An 18,048-nucleotide genomic window follows, 5' to 3' on the forward strand; every position below is an offset into this window, starting at 1 on the left:
CTGTACACCTGCTGCCAACACCACCACCAAAAAATCCTCTGTGGAGAGTTGTCCTAGTGTTCTATGTCGCGCTTTATGAGCTCCCCCTCGAGCTGGTGGCCTGGGTTCAAATCCACCTGCATGTCACTCCTGACTCTTGCCCTGTTTCCTCCACTATCCACTGTCCTCTCTCCTATCCCATTGAAGCCATATGCGCCCCAAAAAATTAATAACTTTAAAAATCCTCAACAGCCTCAAAAGATGCAAAAGAAAACCCCACACTTAAAACTTTTCCCAGCAGAATATCATTTTTTTATTCAATATGTTATATCTCTCCTACAGCACACAACAGTGGTTTGGAGACTGCTGTAAGAGCTGTCATCCAGTCTTGAAAAGGATACCTGTGCATGATCACACGTAATCTTCTTGGCCAGTGTGTCCACAAGTGTGCTATGCTTGAGCCTGTTTCTCCTCTCTGTTTTGACACGATTTGTAGAGGTGGGCTTCAGCACAGTTCACTTCGTGCTCGAGCACATGAACTGCAGGTATGATCAATGACGTATGATCGCTGCCACCGTTCCCCTCAACAATCATCTTAAACAAAGCGGGATGTTAGAGGGCTGTGTCAGACCTAAACGACTTACCATAAATCTAAAAGTCTCTAAAGTTGTAGCAGTGCTCTCTGTGTCTCACTGTGCTGACTCTGATGGAATTGTGCGTCATGTAAACAGACACTTCTTGATAACGAAGACGAGCCATGTGTGAGCCTGAAGTCTGGTTCATATTGAAGTAAAGTGACCACAGGTCGCTCTCTTCAGCAGGGACACGGTGCTGCAGGAAGGACAATCGTTGTGGTTCGAAAGGCCAGTGTGACCGAGCCTTAAGATACAGTGTCTGAGGGTCTCTAATCTGGCAGCTCTTTAAGTAAAGGACAAATTCAGCTCTGACTGATCTCCTCAGCAGAGCTCACACTCCCTATTTTTTTTTTTTTTTTTCAACGCTGCCTAGAAGTTTGGTTTTGAGTTCAGGAACAGGAGCAGGGGAAAGTGCCTGAGACTTGTCCAGGAAACCAGAGCAGACAGGATGGTATTAAATTGTAAATCTTTTGAGTGGACTTTCACTTGCAGACCCTGCCTGTGCACCTGCCCCCTAAACCATTATTCCTCCTCATGCTCACCTTGCTCTCCCTTTTGAAAAATGTGTCAACGGCACTTCCACTCTCACCCTTTCACCTCACATTCTGCTGTTATTCACAGCTCCCTCACCGTCACCCTCCCCCACGTCTGCTCGCAGCCTGTTCTTCACCTCTCTGTCAGCGCTTACCTTTACCCGGGCCTTTCTGTCGTTAAAATGTAAATCCAGCCCTAGAAATACACTTCAATTCTGTGTCAAATGTGAAACTTTAAAGAGGGGGTATTGTGCATTCTTAAAGTCTACATTTTGTCCCTCCAGTGCTTCCATAGTATCTTTACATAATTAAAAGAAATATTGAGACTTTTTTTCTCTCTCTGGTGTTTTAGAAAACCCTTATTTCACCCTGCTGCTGTCAGCTCTCTGAAGGGCAGACCTTGGTGTTTGAGGCCCGCCACTCCAATGTGTCCTGATCCAGTTAGAGCTCCTTATGACCTCATCATCTTGTAAAGATCTGGTGCAATTTTATGCATTTTTTTTTAATGTCCTGGCAAATTGGCATAGAGCCAGCTCCTTAAGCTTTTAAGTCTGACATGTGGGTTGTTTTCTTGCTCCAAAACATAAAGGGACATACCACATATGTTCACATGGGGCATGAAAATTGAAGCATTTAAAATCAAATAGCAATCTAAAAAATCAAAATCAAATCAAATTGTGAGGTTTTTAGTATTACCCAGCTCTAGTCTGAATATCCAGCACTGTCTCTTTAAAATATGTTTAAAGTATGGGGGACCAAAGTACCCCCTCTTTAAATGAAAAATATGAGCTTCCTAAAAATTGTTGTAACACAGAGCTGTCTCATATCAGACTCAGATTAAGCTTCTTCACAGACACTTCATGCAGGTGGGAACTGCATTGTAATCACAGTATGGTCACACCTGCGGCTCCTCTCGTTCCTTCTCTTCCTGAATATGACTCATAAAGACTAAATTTAAGATTTCGACCAAACCTTCACTTGTCATTCACTTTCCCTGCTCCACTTCTCCTCTGCTGTGTCTGTAATCCCATCATAGCACCTTTTCCCTTTTCTCTGCAACCTTCCCCCCATTTCTTGCACCTTTCTAACACCACCTCCCTCCCCCTCCTCTGTTTTTCCTGAACTCCCCCTCCCTCCAGAGAGCCTACCTTCCTCTCCACTTCGGCTTTAGTGCCGTTCTTCCGGCAGCAGTGCAGCTCCAGCCTCTGTTCCTCAGGACTTCTCTGGCTCCTTCTCCCCCTGCGGCCGCCCTTCATCTCAGGAAGTGATGTACGGGAGGCCCCCTCTGCGAGAGGTCAGTGCTCTGCTTTTTTCTCTTTGCTCCCCCCCTCAGTGAAACTCCAGCTGCTGCTGGAAATCAAAGACTCAGTCAGGCACTCTTTAATGGACGGACAAAGAGTCAAATATTAGACTTCAGTTTTTGACAGACACTCAGAGGGAATACGACTGTAAAAGAAGTTTCAACCATTGATGGTTTTTTTTACCGTTGCCTCTGAACCCTTATAAACCTGTCAGACTGACGCCGCTGATTTTACATAAGCTTTTATTTCCTCTCAATGTGTCACAGCCAGGAACAGGATGACGTGACTAATCTTTAAAGTCTCTGTTGAAGAAGAATAATATAAAACAAAAAGATTTTTTTGTTTCTCTTATATATGGATAAATGAATTAGAATATGTATCTGTGGTTAGACCTTTTTTCTTCATAGGCCTGTGCTGATAATTAGACTGCAGGCCGAGTAATGTCTGATAAACATTAAATTACAGTATTGTGATTTTTTTTTTCACGTTTGAGACATAAACAATAAAATTCAGTAATTACATCAATAATCAGATTTCTATTTATTTCACTCATTGAAGAGAAAAACACTTTAGTTTTAACTTGTAACCACATGACGTTCAGTAGATTGTATTTAAATTTGAATTAAAAATTAGCCAGTGACTTTTATTAGGTTTAATCTGCTGTGATATGAAATCAGGAAATCATTGTCAGTTGGAAAAGATGATGCAGAGTGATTTTGAATGATGGAATAACACAAAGAGCTAATAATGCTAACAATAGCATCATGATGAGGCTGCCTGCAGTTTTTGCAGACAATCATTATTTGATGTTTAATTGGCCTTGTGAGTGCAGACGTTTTACACTTGTTATCATTTTTAAATACCACTTATCAGCCAGATTAAAACCTGAATTGGTCTGTCTGTTGCCCATTAAAATGTATATATATATATATATATATATATATATATATATATATATATATATATATATAGATAGATAGATAGATAGATAGATAGATAGATAGATAGATAGATAGATAGATAGATAGATAGATAGATAGATATAGATATAGATATATGGGAAATGTCTCATCCCAACTTAAGTGAATCAAAAGAAAAATCTGCAGTGATGTTACTGATAAGGTTATTTTAACTGACTTTATTTAAAACTTATTTTATGCCTTTACTTGCGTTTTGATGGTTGGGTTGTGGAGGAGACAGCACACATTTGTGAATATTTCAGTGCAGTATCTTTGTGATTATGTCTGTGTTGGTCATGGAGATCATTTTCCTCTGAGGTCACCAGCAGGTAATTTCAATGGAAGATCATTTCTGCCAAATAAAAAGGAGGAGAAGAAAGAAACTTGCCTAAATACAAAGGAGATTTGTCCCAATTTCTCTTTGTTAGTCAAAACAAACACTCGAGACTCTGAGGCGTTAAGTCAGAATTATCAGATAAAAGCTGAAATTATGAAATAAGGATACTGCATTATGAAATTATAGTTCAGAGATAAAGACTGAAATTTGTGAAGCTGCAACAGTGATACAACAAAAAATACGTAATCCATGTACCTGACATCTAAAGAACACTGCAAACAACAAACCTTTTTTTATACTCTTGGCAGAAAATAGGCTTCCTTACATCGCAGAGTTTCAAAACCACTTTAGAAGACTTCCTTTAGAAGGCTTTCTTTAGAAGTGCTTTATGTTTTCAGTCTGTCTTCCCCCACCGGTTGTATGGGCTCAAACTGGCCACTGATGGTTTTAAAAAAACAAGGCTGCAGGAAGTGTCCGCAAAGAATCTTTCAGCTTCCTGTTAATTTAAAGTGATTTCAGCTCTTTCCCTTTCACCAGTTCAATATGATTTTTATTTATTTAATTACTCAATTGCTGCGACTAAGTATAGTAGTAGTATTTAATCCAGATAACCAGTAATGGTTTGTGAAATATAAAACCTTAGTATATCAGTTGGTGATTCTCATGTTATTGCTTTTTAAGACTAGTGGATAAACCACAACAAAATAAAATAATTCCTAAAATTCAGTCGCTGCTTTTGGTTTTGGTGTGCCACCAAAGATTTTGCGTGGCCCTAAAATTCCTGGAGCTGCCCCTGTCATTTTGCACTCGTATATTGGTTCTTTGCATATTTCCTGTTGTTAAATAATACATAATTATTTTTCTAGGTTACACTAATTTTATGATTCTCTCTTTATGTTTATTCTCATTCTAATGCTTTCACTTTACACTTCCATGTTTGCTGCTGTAATCTTTACATTTTTCCTGGGATTTTATTACTTCATCTGAAATAGATAAAGACAAATGACGCCAACAAATGATATCATAAAAATTCAACAATACAGCACAACAGCATGACGTATACAGAAAGAAGAAAAAAAATTAAATGCTATTTAATCAACAGTAGCCTGTTTCATACATGTAAACATGCACACATTAGGCCAGTAAATTACATGTATGTTTGCACACTCATATAAATTTGCACACAGGATGAAGAATGATTACTTATAATACTATATTTTTGTGTAAACTCTGCATGTTCTACCTTCAGCTTCTGCTATATTAAATGTCTACCTCACTGAGGTAATGTCAACTCATGACAGTTAGTGACTGGTTGTTTTCCCTCCATATTAAGTTTAAAAGGGATTTAATGTAACAGGTGAACTGTAGCCTGTGCTGAGAAAATGTGATTTATTTATTAGTTTATTTAATCCATTGTGGACACAGTTTCCCAATGTAAGGTGATGTTATTGCTTGTTTTCAAAGATAGCCTGTGGCTATTATTTTAAAGGCTTTTAATTTAACATGTATCTGTCAAAACGTATTTTAGAAGATTTGATCCCAGATAAAGTTATCTTCAAACCCAAATGATGCTGGTGGCCAGAGGACAGAGAAATCTGTTCTGTCACCCAGCGAATAATAAAAATGTGTCATCTTGGATGAGGAAGGCAGACGCACAATGTTCCTCAGAGAATTCCATTTTCTAATTCTCCGACAGACGCAGAGGGGGAGCAGAACACATGTACCTCCCCCTCACACACACCAATTACTGCAATGAGCAAATGAAAGGTTGGGTCCCATCAGGGCCGCCGTAGGGGGTAGACAGACAGAAAGAGAGGGAAATGTAGCCAGAGGGAGTTATACATAATTGCCCCCCTCCCCTCTTCCTCCTTCTCCTTCTCCTTCTCCTCCTCCTCCTCCTCCTCCTCCTCCATCCACACACACACACACACACACACACACACACACACACACACACACACACACACACACACACGTAGATGACAACAATCATCATCTGCTGTCACTGTTGTTGATAATCTCCGAGCTTTGCAGCAGATTGGCTCTCCTCCTCACATTGGCTCTTTTGTTGTCCTTCATTTCACGTCTCCATCGCTCCATCATCCATTTTACGTGTTCAGCAGGTTTTCTTTTCTCATCACACACACCTGCTCTGACTCACCTCTTACAGAGAGAGCACTCAAAATACATAAGTCTGTTTGGTGACTCAAACTTATTAACAGCTCGGCCAAAACAAAATCAAAGATTAATCATGAATTAACCTGAGAGTGTTGTGAAGATTTTCCTCTACGTGAAGGTGACATAATAGATGTTTAGGTGCAGAGATGGACTTGAAGTCGTGGGTCTGATTCGCAGCTCGGTCTGTCTCCTTCCTCTTAATGTGACAGCTGTGAAGTCCTCGGACTGTGTGCTCTGCCTGCGCTCAGCTGCACTTCACTGTCTCCTCCAGCTAATTGAAGTCAACCACAGGGCACCACTAATGATCAGACTACACTGACCCTGGATGGTCTGTCATCTCCCTGTCTGCACAGAGAGCAGAGGAAAAAAAGACAAGAAAAGAAAAAAAAGGTCAAAGAGAGAAAGGGCTCCTGGAGGAGGAGTTGAGAGAGGCGTGTGGAGCGTGAATTTAGAGCAAATGACCCCGGCGATGCAATGACCATCCCGCTGTGCAGGAAGTAGCCACGTCTGGCTTTGCTCACTTCCGCTCAGTGACCATTATTACATCCCCCTCTGGTCCAGATTCACTAACACAGAATCGATGCGAGCAGGTGGAGGGGGCGGAGGCTGGGGAGCAGGAACCACAGATGAGGTGAGACAGGAGTAGGGGGCTTTTAAAAGGGAGGAGGGTTGAACCAGGACAGAAACGTAGAAAAATGAAAAAGGCTAAAGAAGAGCAGAAGAAATGGGGAGAAAAATGGAGAAAGAAACATCCAAAAGATCATATAATGACATATGGAAATGAGGAATGAGGAGACAAGGAAAGGTGAGTAAGAGTGAAAAGACAAAGAGAAGAAAGGAGATCTTTAACTTCCTTTTAATTCAAATTCACTAGCATCACCTCTGTGCCAGTCACTGGTCGAGCCTTTTTGCAGTAAAACATAAATTATTTGTCAGTGTCACACTTAGTGTCACTTGTCTTTTCAAATATTTCAGTAGAAAAAACCTGACACTGATACCAAATATGAAAATATGGCTCCTGACATAGTCTGTAGATATCATCATCATCATCATCATCCAACTTTTTTACATGGTCCAGTGTTAAAAAAAAAAAAAAAGATAACTTAAAATTGATAATTTCAGAAAATCAAAGACTGACGATATAATTCAAATTGGCACCCCAAAAATCAAATCAGAGAAAAGCATATCGTCCCAGCCCTACCCCACACGGTCAGAAACAAAGCAGGTATAGGTCAGATATAAGTGAAGAAATCAGATTAGGTCACTTTTCACTGCAGTGTGAACAAAGCCTGTGTTTGTACCAAAGTAGAGGCCTCGTCACTCTTTCAGAATGATATCTTGACCACATCAGGTGGGTAAGGCTCAGTACTTGTTATATATCGGTTGGACCCATAGACTGTAAAATATAAAATGGATGTCATCTTGCTTGTCTCAAAGTGAGGTCTCCACAAAACTGCTCCCCCTGGTGGCTGGCTGCAGTATGGGTCAAAAAATCAATCTACCTAGTCATTTCAGATGAGCTGTGGTCAAACTTTAAAAAATTAATACACCTCATAGAAATGTTTTTCACGTCCGATTGTTGTGGTGATTTGAAGATATTATTTGGCTGCCCTGTATTCAAGTCTCTTTTTTCTGAAAAGTTTTGTTTTCATTAGTTATAAGAGGTTAAAAACGAGGTTTTACGTCACGTTTAACAATGATTGAAGCTGCTATTTTTATTTTTTTTGGGGGGGAAATGTAAAATATGTTCCAAGGTATGGTGGCGCTTCTGACGGGGTATTTTGGCTTCAAACCATACAATGATAAATGGCAGAGCCACGCTGTCCACTCTATATACAGTCTATGGTTGGACCTGGTGGACACTGTCGCATGGAATGAGACTTTTGCAGTTCCTGGTACGTCCACTGTTTTTCCCAGGCAAAGTGGTGATGGATCTTTCTGCCCATGTTTGCTGAAAGTATCTTGTGGTACTTCATTTTCTTCAATGGCTCGATTCAACACACCAAACATGTTAATTAGGTCCATTGGGCAAATAGGTACCCAATGTAAATCGGACAGCTGTTTTCCTGAAAAGATGGGGGGCCTTAAGAAAAGGGTTCAACTCTTCAATCTGCCTTTTAAAATGTCATGTGACTTTCAACATGGCATTAAGCATCTGGTCCTTGGCAACTGAGTTGCTGAGCAGGTTCTCTTTTTAGTCCTCTGGCACAACACTAATCGCAAGGTGCCAACCACCGTCAACAAATGCGACAGTCACACCATAGACATACTGCCACTCTTGAAGCACACGCTGCTAGTGGTGGGCAGTATGAATGTGCTTCATGAGGAACTTCCACCCTACCCTCACCCTCAGTTTATACTCACCCAAGAAGAGGAATTGATTAAGTCAAGTTTTTTTAGAAATAATTTGTTAACTCAATAATTGCCCCATGCCCATCTGGCCTGTGAACCAGTTTGTTTGGGTCAGGGTGTGGGGTGAGAAACATGGGCATCGGTAAATCCTCATCGCTCAGGAATGTGATAGGGGTGGGGTAAGACTTGTATAGCTCCAACAGGGTGAGGGTGTTGTCCTGTACAACTTCCTCAGAAGACATCTTATCTAAGCTCTCTCAGTACAGTCAAGGGCTGAAATGAGCTGAGATGAGTTTGTCTCAGTTTTTGTACCCTCATTGCTCGCACGCTGAAAATCATGCATTAAATTGTTAATTGAACATGTTTACTTGAATAATTGTGAACAGTTCTAATCTTTATTGACCAACAACAGAAGGTCATGGAGACTTGAAACCAAGTCCTACCCCTGCTAATTCATGTATGGGCTTTCCAACAGTACCACTTTCAATTTCCTGTGATGACAGGAAGTTATTGTAATGATGGAAAAAAAGGAACAGAGGGTTGTAGAGACACTGAACCATGACTGCCGTGTTCAGTGACCACAAATGAGGTCTGTCACCACCCAGTCCTGAGACTCTGTACGGTTTGGGGTTATAGACCAAAATGTCATTTTCATTAAGAATGAATAGGAGTGTAGTCAATTGAATTTTTCTCTAAGTGTATTTTTGTGGAAATCAGGGCTGTAGATAGAGTTGAAGGGCATGTTTCAGAGCATTTAGTGTCCATAGGTTTAAATCAATCAAGTCATTTGTTACAGGGTTACAGTTTGGGTCATTCAACCCAGATTTCCTCTATACATATATTGGATGATAAAATCACCTTCCAGTATTTCGTTGCATTTCATTGGTCAATGGTTAGTAAAGGGTTCTTTTTAGGCTGTAATTACAGAAAGAATCACAGGATAAGCACAAGGTTAGTATGCTGTTTGACACAGGTTTATTAGGCTCTTTAGTTTGGCCTTGATGAGACCTGGATAGTCTCTCGGATCACAGTGGCACATAAGCCTTCATGCTGCGTCAAAGAAGAGTCCATGTGGAGGTTGAACTAACTACTTACATTAAACATTATAACTTCATTGAACGATAAATGCATTGAAAACCATATTTACAGTCTGTATAAAAATAATGGCTTAGGCCTGAAATGCTGATCTTGCTATCAGCACACACTATACATGAGATGAATTTTTTTCTATCTCTGCAGCTTCTAAGATGTCAGGAACCTCTGATTGTCCAACCAGAGACATAGCTCGGCACACATGACTGACAAGCACCCTATAGCTGTTAGAAAGGAAGCTCAAAGCCCACGTCTTATCCAATGTGGCTGCGTCTGCAGATTGGCTTTATTTCACTGTTACAGTGACGTCACAGAGACTATGTCCCTATTTTATACAGTCTATGGTTTGCACAGGAGGGCTGCAGCTCCTGACACGTAAACAGAGACCAAACATCCTGCAACATAATCCAAACTAACTTTATTTTGGTAAGACAGAGAGAATGTCATCTTTAGACGGAATAATCTTAAGAAAAGTGCCGTGGGGAGGATCTGTTTTAATTGGACAGAAGTACCACCTTTGGGCCCGGAGTCTCACACACACTCGTGTAAAGATGTGACTTTCAACGAGGTGTGTGTTTGTTATGGAATTAGTCGGAGAGATCAAAACTGATTTTCTTTGTTCAAGACAACTTTTTACTGGATACAACGTGCTGGGATGAGGTTTTTATCAGCAGTTATGTGGCACTGTTGTTTGAAACTTGACAACAAGCAAACACTGTCAGTTTGTATGTAGTTAAGTATCTGTCTATATTTAGCACAGCTGGCAGCTCGGTGCTCTAACTGTAACGTGTAATGTCAATAAATCCTGGTTATTTCCTTCCAGTCATCTACCAATCAGAGCTAACGTAACCTCACTCTTCATTTTATTGATAGACTCTCAAGTTTGAACAGACCACTGCAGAATAACTGCTGACTGTGGGTTGGAGGTAACATTAGCACAAACAGATTAGCCCTTTTAGCCTTTAGCTTGTGATTTAGCCTTTAGCTCATGTTTTAGCCTTAATCTTGTGTTCTATCTCTCTCCTGTTTCTCTTTCTTCTGCTCTTCTGTCCTTTTTCTGTCTGACAGTTAGGCTCCAGTATCCACCATCACTACAAAATTAATCACAGAAATCATTTTCATCAGCTGGTGTTGTCATAGAAACTTTGTAAATTAATCTGGTCCTGCTTGAACGTATATCTGGAAGTAAGACTTTTTCAAGATCACTTGGAAACTTCTCACAGCCTCTTCAAATTTAACTTTTGTCCACCATCACTGCTCAGTGTATCATCCTAACAGAGAGAGCTTTGGACATATGTAGAGAGAATTAGAGAGCCGTCTCATTCTGTGAAATAATCTTCATTAAAAGAACATTTAATGATTTGATCAGCTTGGCATACATGTGAAGGGAAATGATTCAAATGGGATATGATGATCAGATATGATTTCTATGTTCTTTTACTTTTCCCCTGGCTGGCCTTGACAACCTAAGTGAACATTAGTCTAATAAAGAACATTACAGGAGGAGGAGTGACAGCATGCCATCCTTGAACACTCTGTCAGTTTCATTGTGAACCGTACCGTCTTCTCTCTGTTATTTCTCTCTTTGGCTCTGAGTGAAAGGACCTTCATTCCAAAGTAAAGAGCATAATTTAGTCTGCTCTAATGACACAGAACTATTCAGCAGGCTGCCTGTAATTGTATGACCAGGGCTGGGAGAAGAAAGGCTCCGAAGTCTCACCCTCTGAGCTTTTCTTCTGCGTATACATTGACCTAAGATCTCTGCAAAAACAGTAAAGAAGGAGATGACCAGACATTTTTCTCAGGCAAGTTTTTGAGTTAGCTGATCTATGTGCAGCTCACTCGTCTATTTTTTTTATTATCATTATTTTTAAATTAAAACATGGAGCTATTTCTATACTCCTAATGAGAACATGTTTGGAGTTGTTTGTCTAATCATGCAGCATTCCCCTCAATGTTGTTTCCTAAAACCTGAAACTGAGTGGCTCAGAGCATAAATGAGTCCTGAGAAGAGAGCGCAGATAGAGAAAGGAGGGAAACAGTGCTGGTCTGATGGTCTGATGAACTCACAGCCTGCTGTACCCTGTCACTCTCCTGCTCAGCTCTGTGACCGAGACAATGCTGCCACATTGTTTCTGCGGCTTTATGCGCGCTAACCCAGGCAGCCAGCGTCCCATGGAGAACCAGCGGCTCCTGTAACTTAAACGTGGTGGCACTGCTGGCAAGTCAAAGCAGCTGCCATTCTGAGTATTGTTGGCTCTGACAGCAGCCTCTGATGAGGGCTTTGTAAAGAGAGCGGCTGCAGACATGACGTGGTGCGACCAGCGGCTGTACAAGTTCACCAGGAGATAATAGAGATTACTACTGAAAGCTTCAGCAGCAAAAAGAACGAAGAGGTAGATTTAGGAAGGAGGGCTTTGGACAAATACAGGATAGATTTAGATTTTATTTGTATTTATCTAAGCCTTTATATGGTAGAGAATAATTCAATACGTTTTCATTACAGCTGTACTTCTGTGCACAACTCACTTTGAAAAGTCATCTGATCTCACTGATATTCACTTTGAGAAACAGACTTAGGAATGTTGTTGACAGTTTGACAGAGAACTATGTGTTGACATTGAGGCAGTGACACCAGTGGCCAGAATCTGTTGTGGTTTCTAGAATAAAAACTCAGTTTCCCATGAGCACTAGCACCTACTGTCATAAAGACATGACTCTTACCAAGTCATGTGTCTGTTTAGGCTAGTAGGACTGCGTCTGAAATCACTCCCTGTCGGAGTGATGGGCATGAGCATGGTCTTACCCTGCATCGTCCACTCAATGTATCCCAGAATGCATTTTGAAAAATAGTGTATGAGTGATGCTCACTTTGTGAGCAATATATACCACCATGCATTGCGGTTCAAACAGAAGTAATGGCTTATTAGCCAAGCAGAGAAATACACAACCCAGATGTTAGTCGCTGAACCGTCTGTCATGAGTGATGCATTCACTGGACCTTGTAATTCTCAAACACAGCATAAATTTTGGCATGAATACATGGAAGGTATTGATTTATTTAACAAAAACATGTTACTAATGTTATTATTATATTTGGTTATTGTGGAAAAATATGCTGAGTACAATATTAGTTATCCCTGAAATCCATGCCGTTTTGCAGTGTTTGGGGAAATTATAACTGTAAATCCTCAGCCATCCATGAGCAACACAAGAGTAATTTGTCAGCTGGCGAGTGAGGGATTAATGTCTGAAATGTTGTTTTAGTTTAGCTGAGTGAGTGGCTGACATAGCCCACTACATTTTATTCAATATACAGTGAGTAGAGAAGAGAGGATGAGTGAGTGATTTGGGACACAACCTAGGTCTTCTTTTTAACCCTGATGTGTTCGTTTAGTGTTGCACGTCTTTGTGTTCCTGGTCAAAAATGAGCAGTCCATTAGGACTTATCATAAAATCTGTAATAATACAAATATCATAAGTTTTGGGTTAAAATGTATTTTATAGACTTCAGTTCTTGTGATTATTATAAATTGTGTACTTCTGTTTATTATTTATGGCCTAAAAGCCTCATTGATCTGAACTTATACACGTTGTATTCAAGTTCTAAAAACCATAATTTCTGTTTTATTTTGACTATAAGAAATAATCTGATGAAACAAATTGTGTTGTTTCTTACAGACTGCTATGGCACAAAGTTACTGAGGACATTTGCTTTAAAACTGTTTAATATTTTTAAAGAGTCACATAAAATTACACTTTAATTGTGTTCCTGGTCAAAAGTAACTGAACATTTAACTCTGTACAAAGGAAATTAGCCCAAAAGTACACTTTAAAATGTTATGATATCCTGTCATTTTCTTAACACAGGAAATAACAGTTACCAAGAACAACAAGATCATTTTCATCAGTCTATCAGATGTGTTTTCCCATGTCACAGCAGAGGAGCCTGTGGTCACTTTCAGGGGACGATCATTGACTGTGACGATTGGACTTGGGTTTTAGATGAGTTTCAGGTCTGTGCCATCTTCTGCCTCTGACTCTTCCTTCTCTAACCTTCTTCGTGTCCTCTCTCCTCATCACCAGTTTGGTGATCAAATAATAATCAAGAGCCTCACTTATGGGGTATCAACCTGACATGATACTGCTACACAACGAATGAGGGAGCAAGTGTCTCAAATTACTGTTACCAAAGCTACAAGAAAAGTACATCCTATTCAAATTTAATCTAACAAACTTTGCCTGCCTGTAAGAACAGTAAACAGCTGCTGTTCCTGTGGGAAAGACTCTACTGGAGAAAGGTTCAAAGGTGTGTGTGTGTGTGTGTGTGTGTGTGTGTGTGTGTGTGTGTGTGTGTGTGTGTGTGTGTGTGTGTGTGTGTGTGTGTGTGTGTGTGTGTGTGTGTTGTAACAGTCCTTTTTTTATTACTTTGAATGTACTGCAGCATTGCTGAGTGCAACCACTAGGCAGTGCCACCTCTCTTTGTTTTGCTGTGTTTTACATATATGTTCAGAGACGACGTTCCTGACCGACCCAGTTTCAGCAGTGACATGTTGGTGGAGGTTTTGACATTCAGTTCAACTTTTCATGTATAAATAGCAAACTTATTGCAGTAGAGACCTGGCTACATGGTCCAATTTTAGTTTTTGTAATAAAACTGTCGTGTGGAAAGTCCCTCACAGTCCGTTTTCTGTTGTATGCTAAACTGCTATCCTGGGATTAGCCTTTAACTCCACGCATCTGCACCAACTATGTTACAGTGTGCTGGCATATGTCTCTGTGTGTGTCCATCTGACTAATGAGGAGTAGGGATGGGTACCTTTCACATATGAAGCGATATGGTATCAATGCCTGTTACCTGGCAATCAGTACTGGTACTCAACGGCACCAATTTCGTTTTTTTGTATTAATTCGGTTAAAAAATATCAATTTTTTAATAACAAAATGTTAAAACAATTGTTTTTGTTTTTCAATTTCAAATATTAACATATTTATTCCTAAATGTATAACCTTTTAATGCTTATTCATGTCCAGCATGGAAAACTACCTATTCTTCTACTCCCGCACAGTCACAAAGGTGCAAATTGGTACCTAAACATGGTACCTTTTGATTTTTTCGTGAATCAGTACCCAGTACTTTCAACAGACTTTGGTTGGTACCTATAAATGTACCCAATTTGGTACCCATCCCTAATGAGGAGGTACCTGAACTTAGTTTTTTGACCCTTGTTTTTACCCTCCTCCCTCATTCATTTCTCCTGTTAGTCAATTCCTAATGAACACCAAGAACGTGACGAGAAAGAATAGGCCAGGGATCTCAAACTCATGCCATGGAGGGCCAAGACGCTGCAGGTGTCCAACCAAAAACTCCACCAGCTGATTTCACTGACTAGTCACTGCTCTCTGCTTGAAGGTGAGGCAATTAGTGAAATCAGCTGGTGGAGTTTCTGTTTGGAAAGGAAACCTGCAGCCTCTTGGCCCTCCATGGCAGGAGTTTGAGATCCCTGTTCTAGAGACTTCTGGGAGAGGGTCGTAGCCAAGGAGGTGAGGAAGGTGCGTCTGTTATTCCTGTTCATTGATACGCTTTTGTGAAAAAGGTGTTTCCATTGCACTTTGGTTATAAACTTCAAAATTTAACCTCCTGTAAAACCACCTGTATATTTTTGAGAGGGTTTTTTTTCCAAAATGCTGGTGTTTCCATTGCCATTTTTAGAGCGTTACCTGCCCAATTCTAGGTGTGTTGGAAACGCGGCCAATGACACCTGTGACCCAAATTAAGGAACTTCTCAAACTTGTTCACTCTGAGATGTCACAGAATATCCCAGTAAGCCAGTGAAGATCAGCTCACTGCACAAAACTGAAATTGTAATCCTCCTCAGCCCTCAATTTAAGAAAGTCCAAAAATGATGTAGTTGGAACAAACTTTGTAGGTCATCTTCCACACTGTGGAGTGGTTGGTGTCAGCTGGTGTTCCCAGAAAATTATTCCCTCACCTTAAACCTTTTTTTATCACAAGGTAAAGGCCCATGAGCCAGTGAAAACATTTAAACCTGGGAGAAGAAATTTATGAGGTAGAGTGGAAATTTCAACATGAATGACCCCTGAGGTCAAAATGTTCTACTGGGAAGTCGGAGGTTTAGAATCAAAGATGGCTGCCCCAGGTGTAAATAGTGATTGAGCTCCTGTTATATTCCGTTCATTTTAGCATTTCTGACTTGTCCTGTCACAATAAATCAGGCGTATAAATAGTATTATTCAATGTTTATGTATAGAAATTTTGCTGTAATGGCAAGTTTTCCTGACTTTGCAACTGGAATGCTTTTAACTTGGAGACAACGTCATTTCCACTCCCCACTTCCCAGTTTCAATGTAAATGGAACTCATCTTTAGTCCCCATCTGTTCTTGATACAGAGTAATGACACTGACCATCGGCGGGGCCTGTATTTGAAATGCTGACTCAGGAGGCGGCCTTTGAGCCTTGAGCTATAGCGTGCCAGCCGACCTGTCAGTCACATGAGCTGTGCCTCTGGTTGGACAAACTTGCAATCTAAATATCTTCTTAATCGCAGGGTTATGAAACCTCTTTTTTTTTCCTTTTTAAATTCTGACATATTAGCTACATTGTTGCACTTCTGCTAGCTTCATCTATCACAGCCGGAGCTTGACACTTATGTATTACACTTTTACCCATTTTTTGATTGACCTATGGCTAACTCACACCGCCCTCCACTCCCTCAGACAAACAGTGAACATTCAGTGACAGGAGCTATGGCAGGTGTCACAGTAGGAGACATTTCACAGGATACTGTTGAGGATTTTTGGTGGGAGTAGGATCATACATCATCTAGGAGTGGAGGGGTTGTGTCGTAGTTTCATGTCCTGCATGGACATGGATGACCATTTTTAAACCCAAAATCTTAAAAAAAAAAGTTCATAAAACTGAACAAAAACTGACTTCCCACAATGCATTTCAATGGACTTCCAGGCAGAGAATTTCAAAGTGTTTGGTAATGGTTGAACGCACTCTGATTGGCTCATTGTTTTTGTGGGCGGGGCTTCAGTAAATTGTTAATATTCACTGAACACAAAGCATTATGACATCACAATGGCACATCAAGGGCAGTGATGTCATAGGTTCTGGAACTGTTGAAGGACTAGAGGTTATACTCAGCACACAGACAGAACCTGTAACAGAACTGCACAGGAAGCACACAGAGAGCGCACGCTTGGAGGCTTGTTTCACAAAGCAAGACGATCGTAAAGCAAGAACAATCGAACAACATGAACCCGACAGGAGACTTCTTGATTGAAGAGGGGAGCTTTCTTGGGCCTTCACACAGAGTGGAGGCTATACTCGGGGAAGGCACTTTTGGTGTTGTGGCCAAATGTCTCAACATCAAAACCAACCAGAAAGTGGCCGTCAAAGTTAACAAGCCACATGTTTTCCACCAGGCCAGAGTGGAAATTGACAATTTAAAGCAACTGAGGTGGTTGAATCCAGAGGTCTCAAATGTTATCAGTTGGCAGGGCTTTTTCTTCCACAATCTTAACACCTGCCTGACTTTTGAGCTTCTGGATTTAAGTTTGAACGATTACATCATGGAAGTGAAGAAAAGCACAGAAGGTGAAAATCTAGGACTCCCCCTGACAGAGGTGAAGTCTATTTTAAATCAGATGGCTTTAGCCCTTTACCATCTGAGCTTCGTCGGGGTAGTGCATGCAGACATCAAGCCCGACAACATCATGGTTGTGGATCGCAACAAGAAGCCAATCCAAGTCAAGCTGATTGACTTTGGACTGTCACTTCCGGTGTCAGCCTGTAAGCCTGGTGTCCGTTGTGGGACCTATGCATACATGGCACCAGAAATGATTCTTGAAATGCCGTTTAATTACGCCATTGACATGTGGTCTCTGGGCCAGACAGCCGTAAAGGTGGCAACAGGATATCTTCTGTACCCTGCAACCAATCCTTACGACATCATAAGGTATATTGTATTGACCCAGGGCCAGCCAGAAGACCATGTGCTGGATCAAGGACACGCCACAAAGCATTTCTTCAGTCCTCAGAGTAACGGCCCAAGACGCTGGAAGTTCAGAACACCTGAGGAGCTCAATTGCACAGCTGAGGAGACCAGACATTTCATCATTGATGAGCTAGATGAGCTGGAGGATTTGTTGGAGAACTACAGAGGATACCAAAGTGATCACGCTCTGTTAGTGGACCTCATCAAGGGGATGCTGTCTCTAGATCAAGAACAGCGGCTCAGACCCCTGGATGTCCTACACCATCCCTTCCTGGCTGAGAGCCTCCCTCAGAGCTCCTTTGCTGACGTCAACAACGTCACCAACAACGTTGAAGAGGTCACATCTGAAGGAGATCAACACCCTTCTGAGGATCAGGCTGCAGGACCAGGGGAGGAAGAAGTGAGGGCCCGGGAAGAGAGCCACTCCCAGGCTGCAGGACCAGGAGAAGAGGAAGTAGGGGTCCAGACAGGAACCACCTCTCAAGGCAAAGGACCTGAAATTGAAGAGACCTGGGTCCTGAGAGATACCACCACCCTAGCTGAAGGACCAGAAGATGAAGACGCAGGGGTCCAAGCAGAGAGCCACTCCCAGGCTGCAGAAGAAGAAAATGCAGATGCAAGGGTCCAGGCAGAAACCACCTCCAAAGCCGAAGAACC

At 41.2% G+C, this 18,048-nt stretch overlaps 1 long non-coding RNA gene across 1 annotated transcript in view; it reads left to right on the top strand.

Annotated features, from left to right (window-relative positions):
- Positions 1-18,048, top strand: part of LOC141796009 (uncharacterized) — a 38,965-nt gene that overhangs the window by 12,200 nt on the left and 8,717 nt on the right. Inside the window, exon 3 of the long non-coding RNA XR_012598858.1 lies at positions 2,287-2,441. This is a non-coding gene — a long non-coding RNA (uncharacterized LOC141796009). The remainder of the gene's footprint in view (positions 1-2,286; positions 2,442-18,048) is intronic.

Source organism: Halichoeres trimaculatus, unplaced genomic scaffold (genome assembly GCF_033239565.1).
Source record: "Halichoeres trimaculatus isolate MK-OKI-2021-1 unplaced genomic scaffold, fHalTri1.1 fHalTri1_scaffold_10, whole genome shotgun sequence".
NCBI classification, from domain to species: Eukaryota; Metazoa; Chordata; class Actinopteri; order Labriformes; family Labridae; genus Halichoeres; species Halichoeres trimaculatus.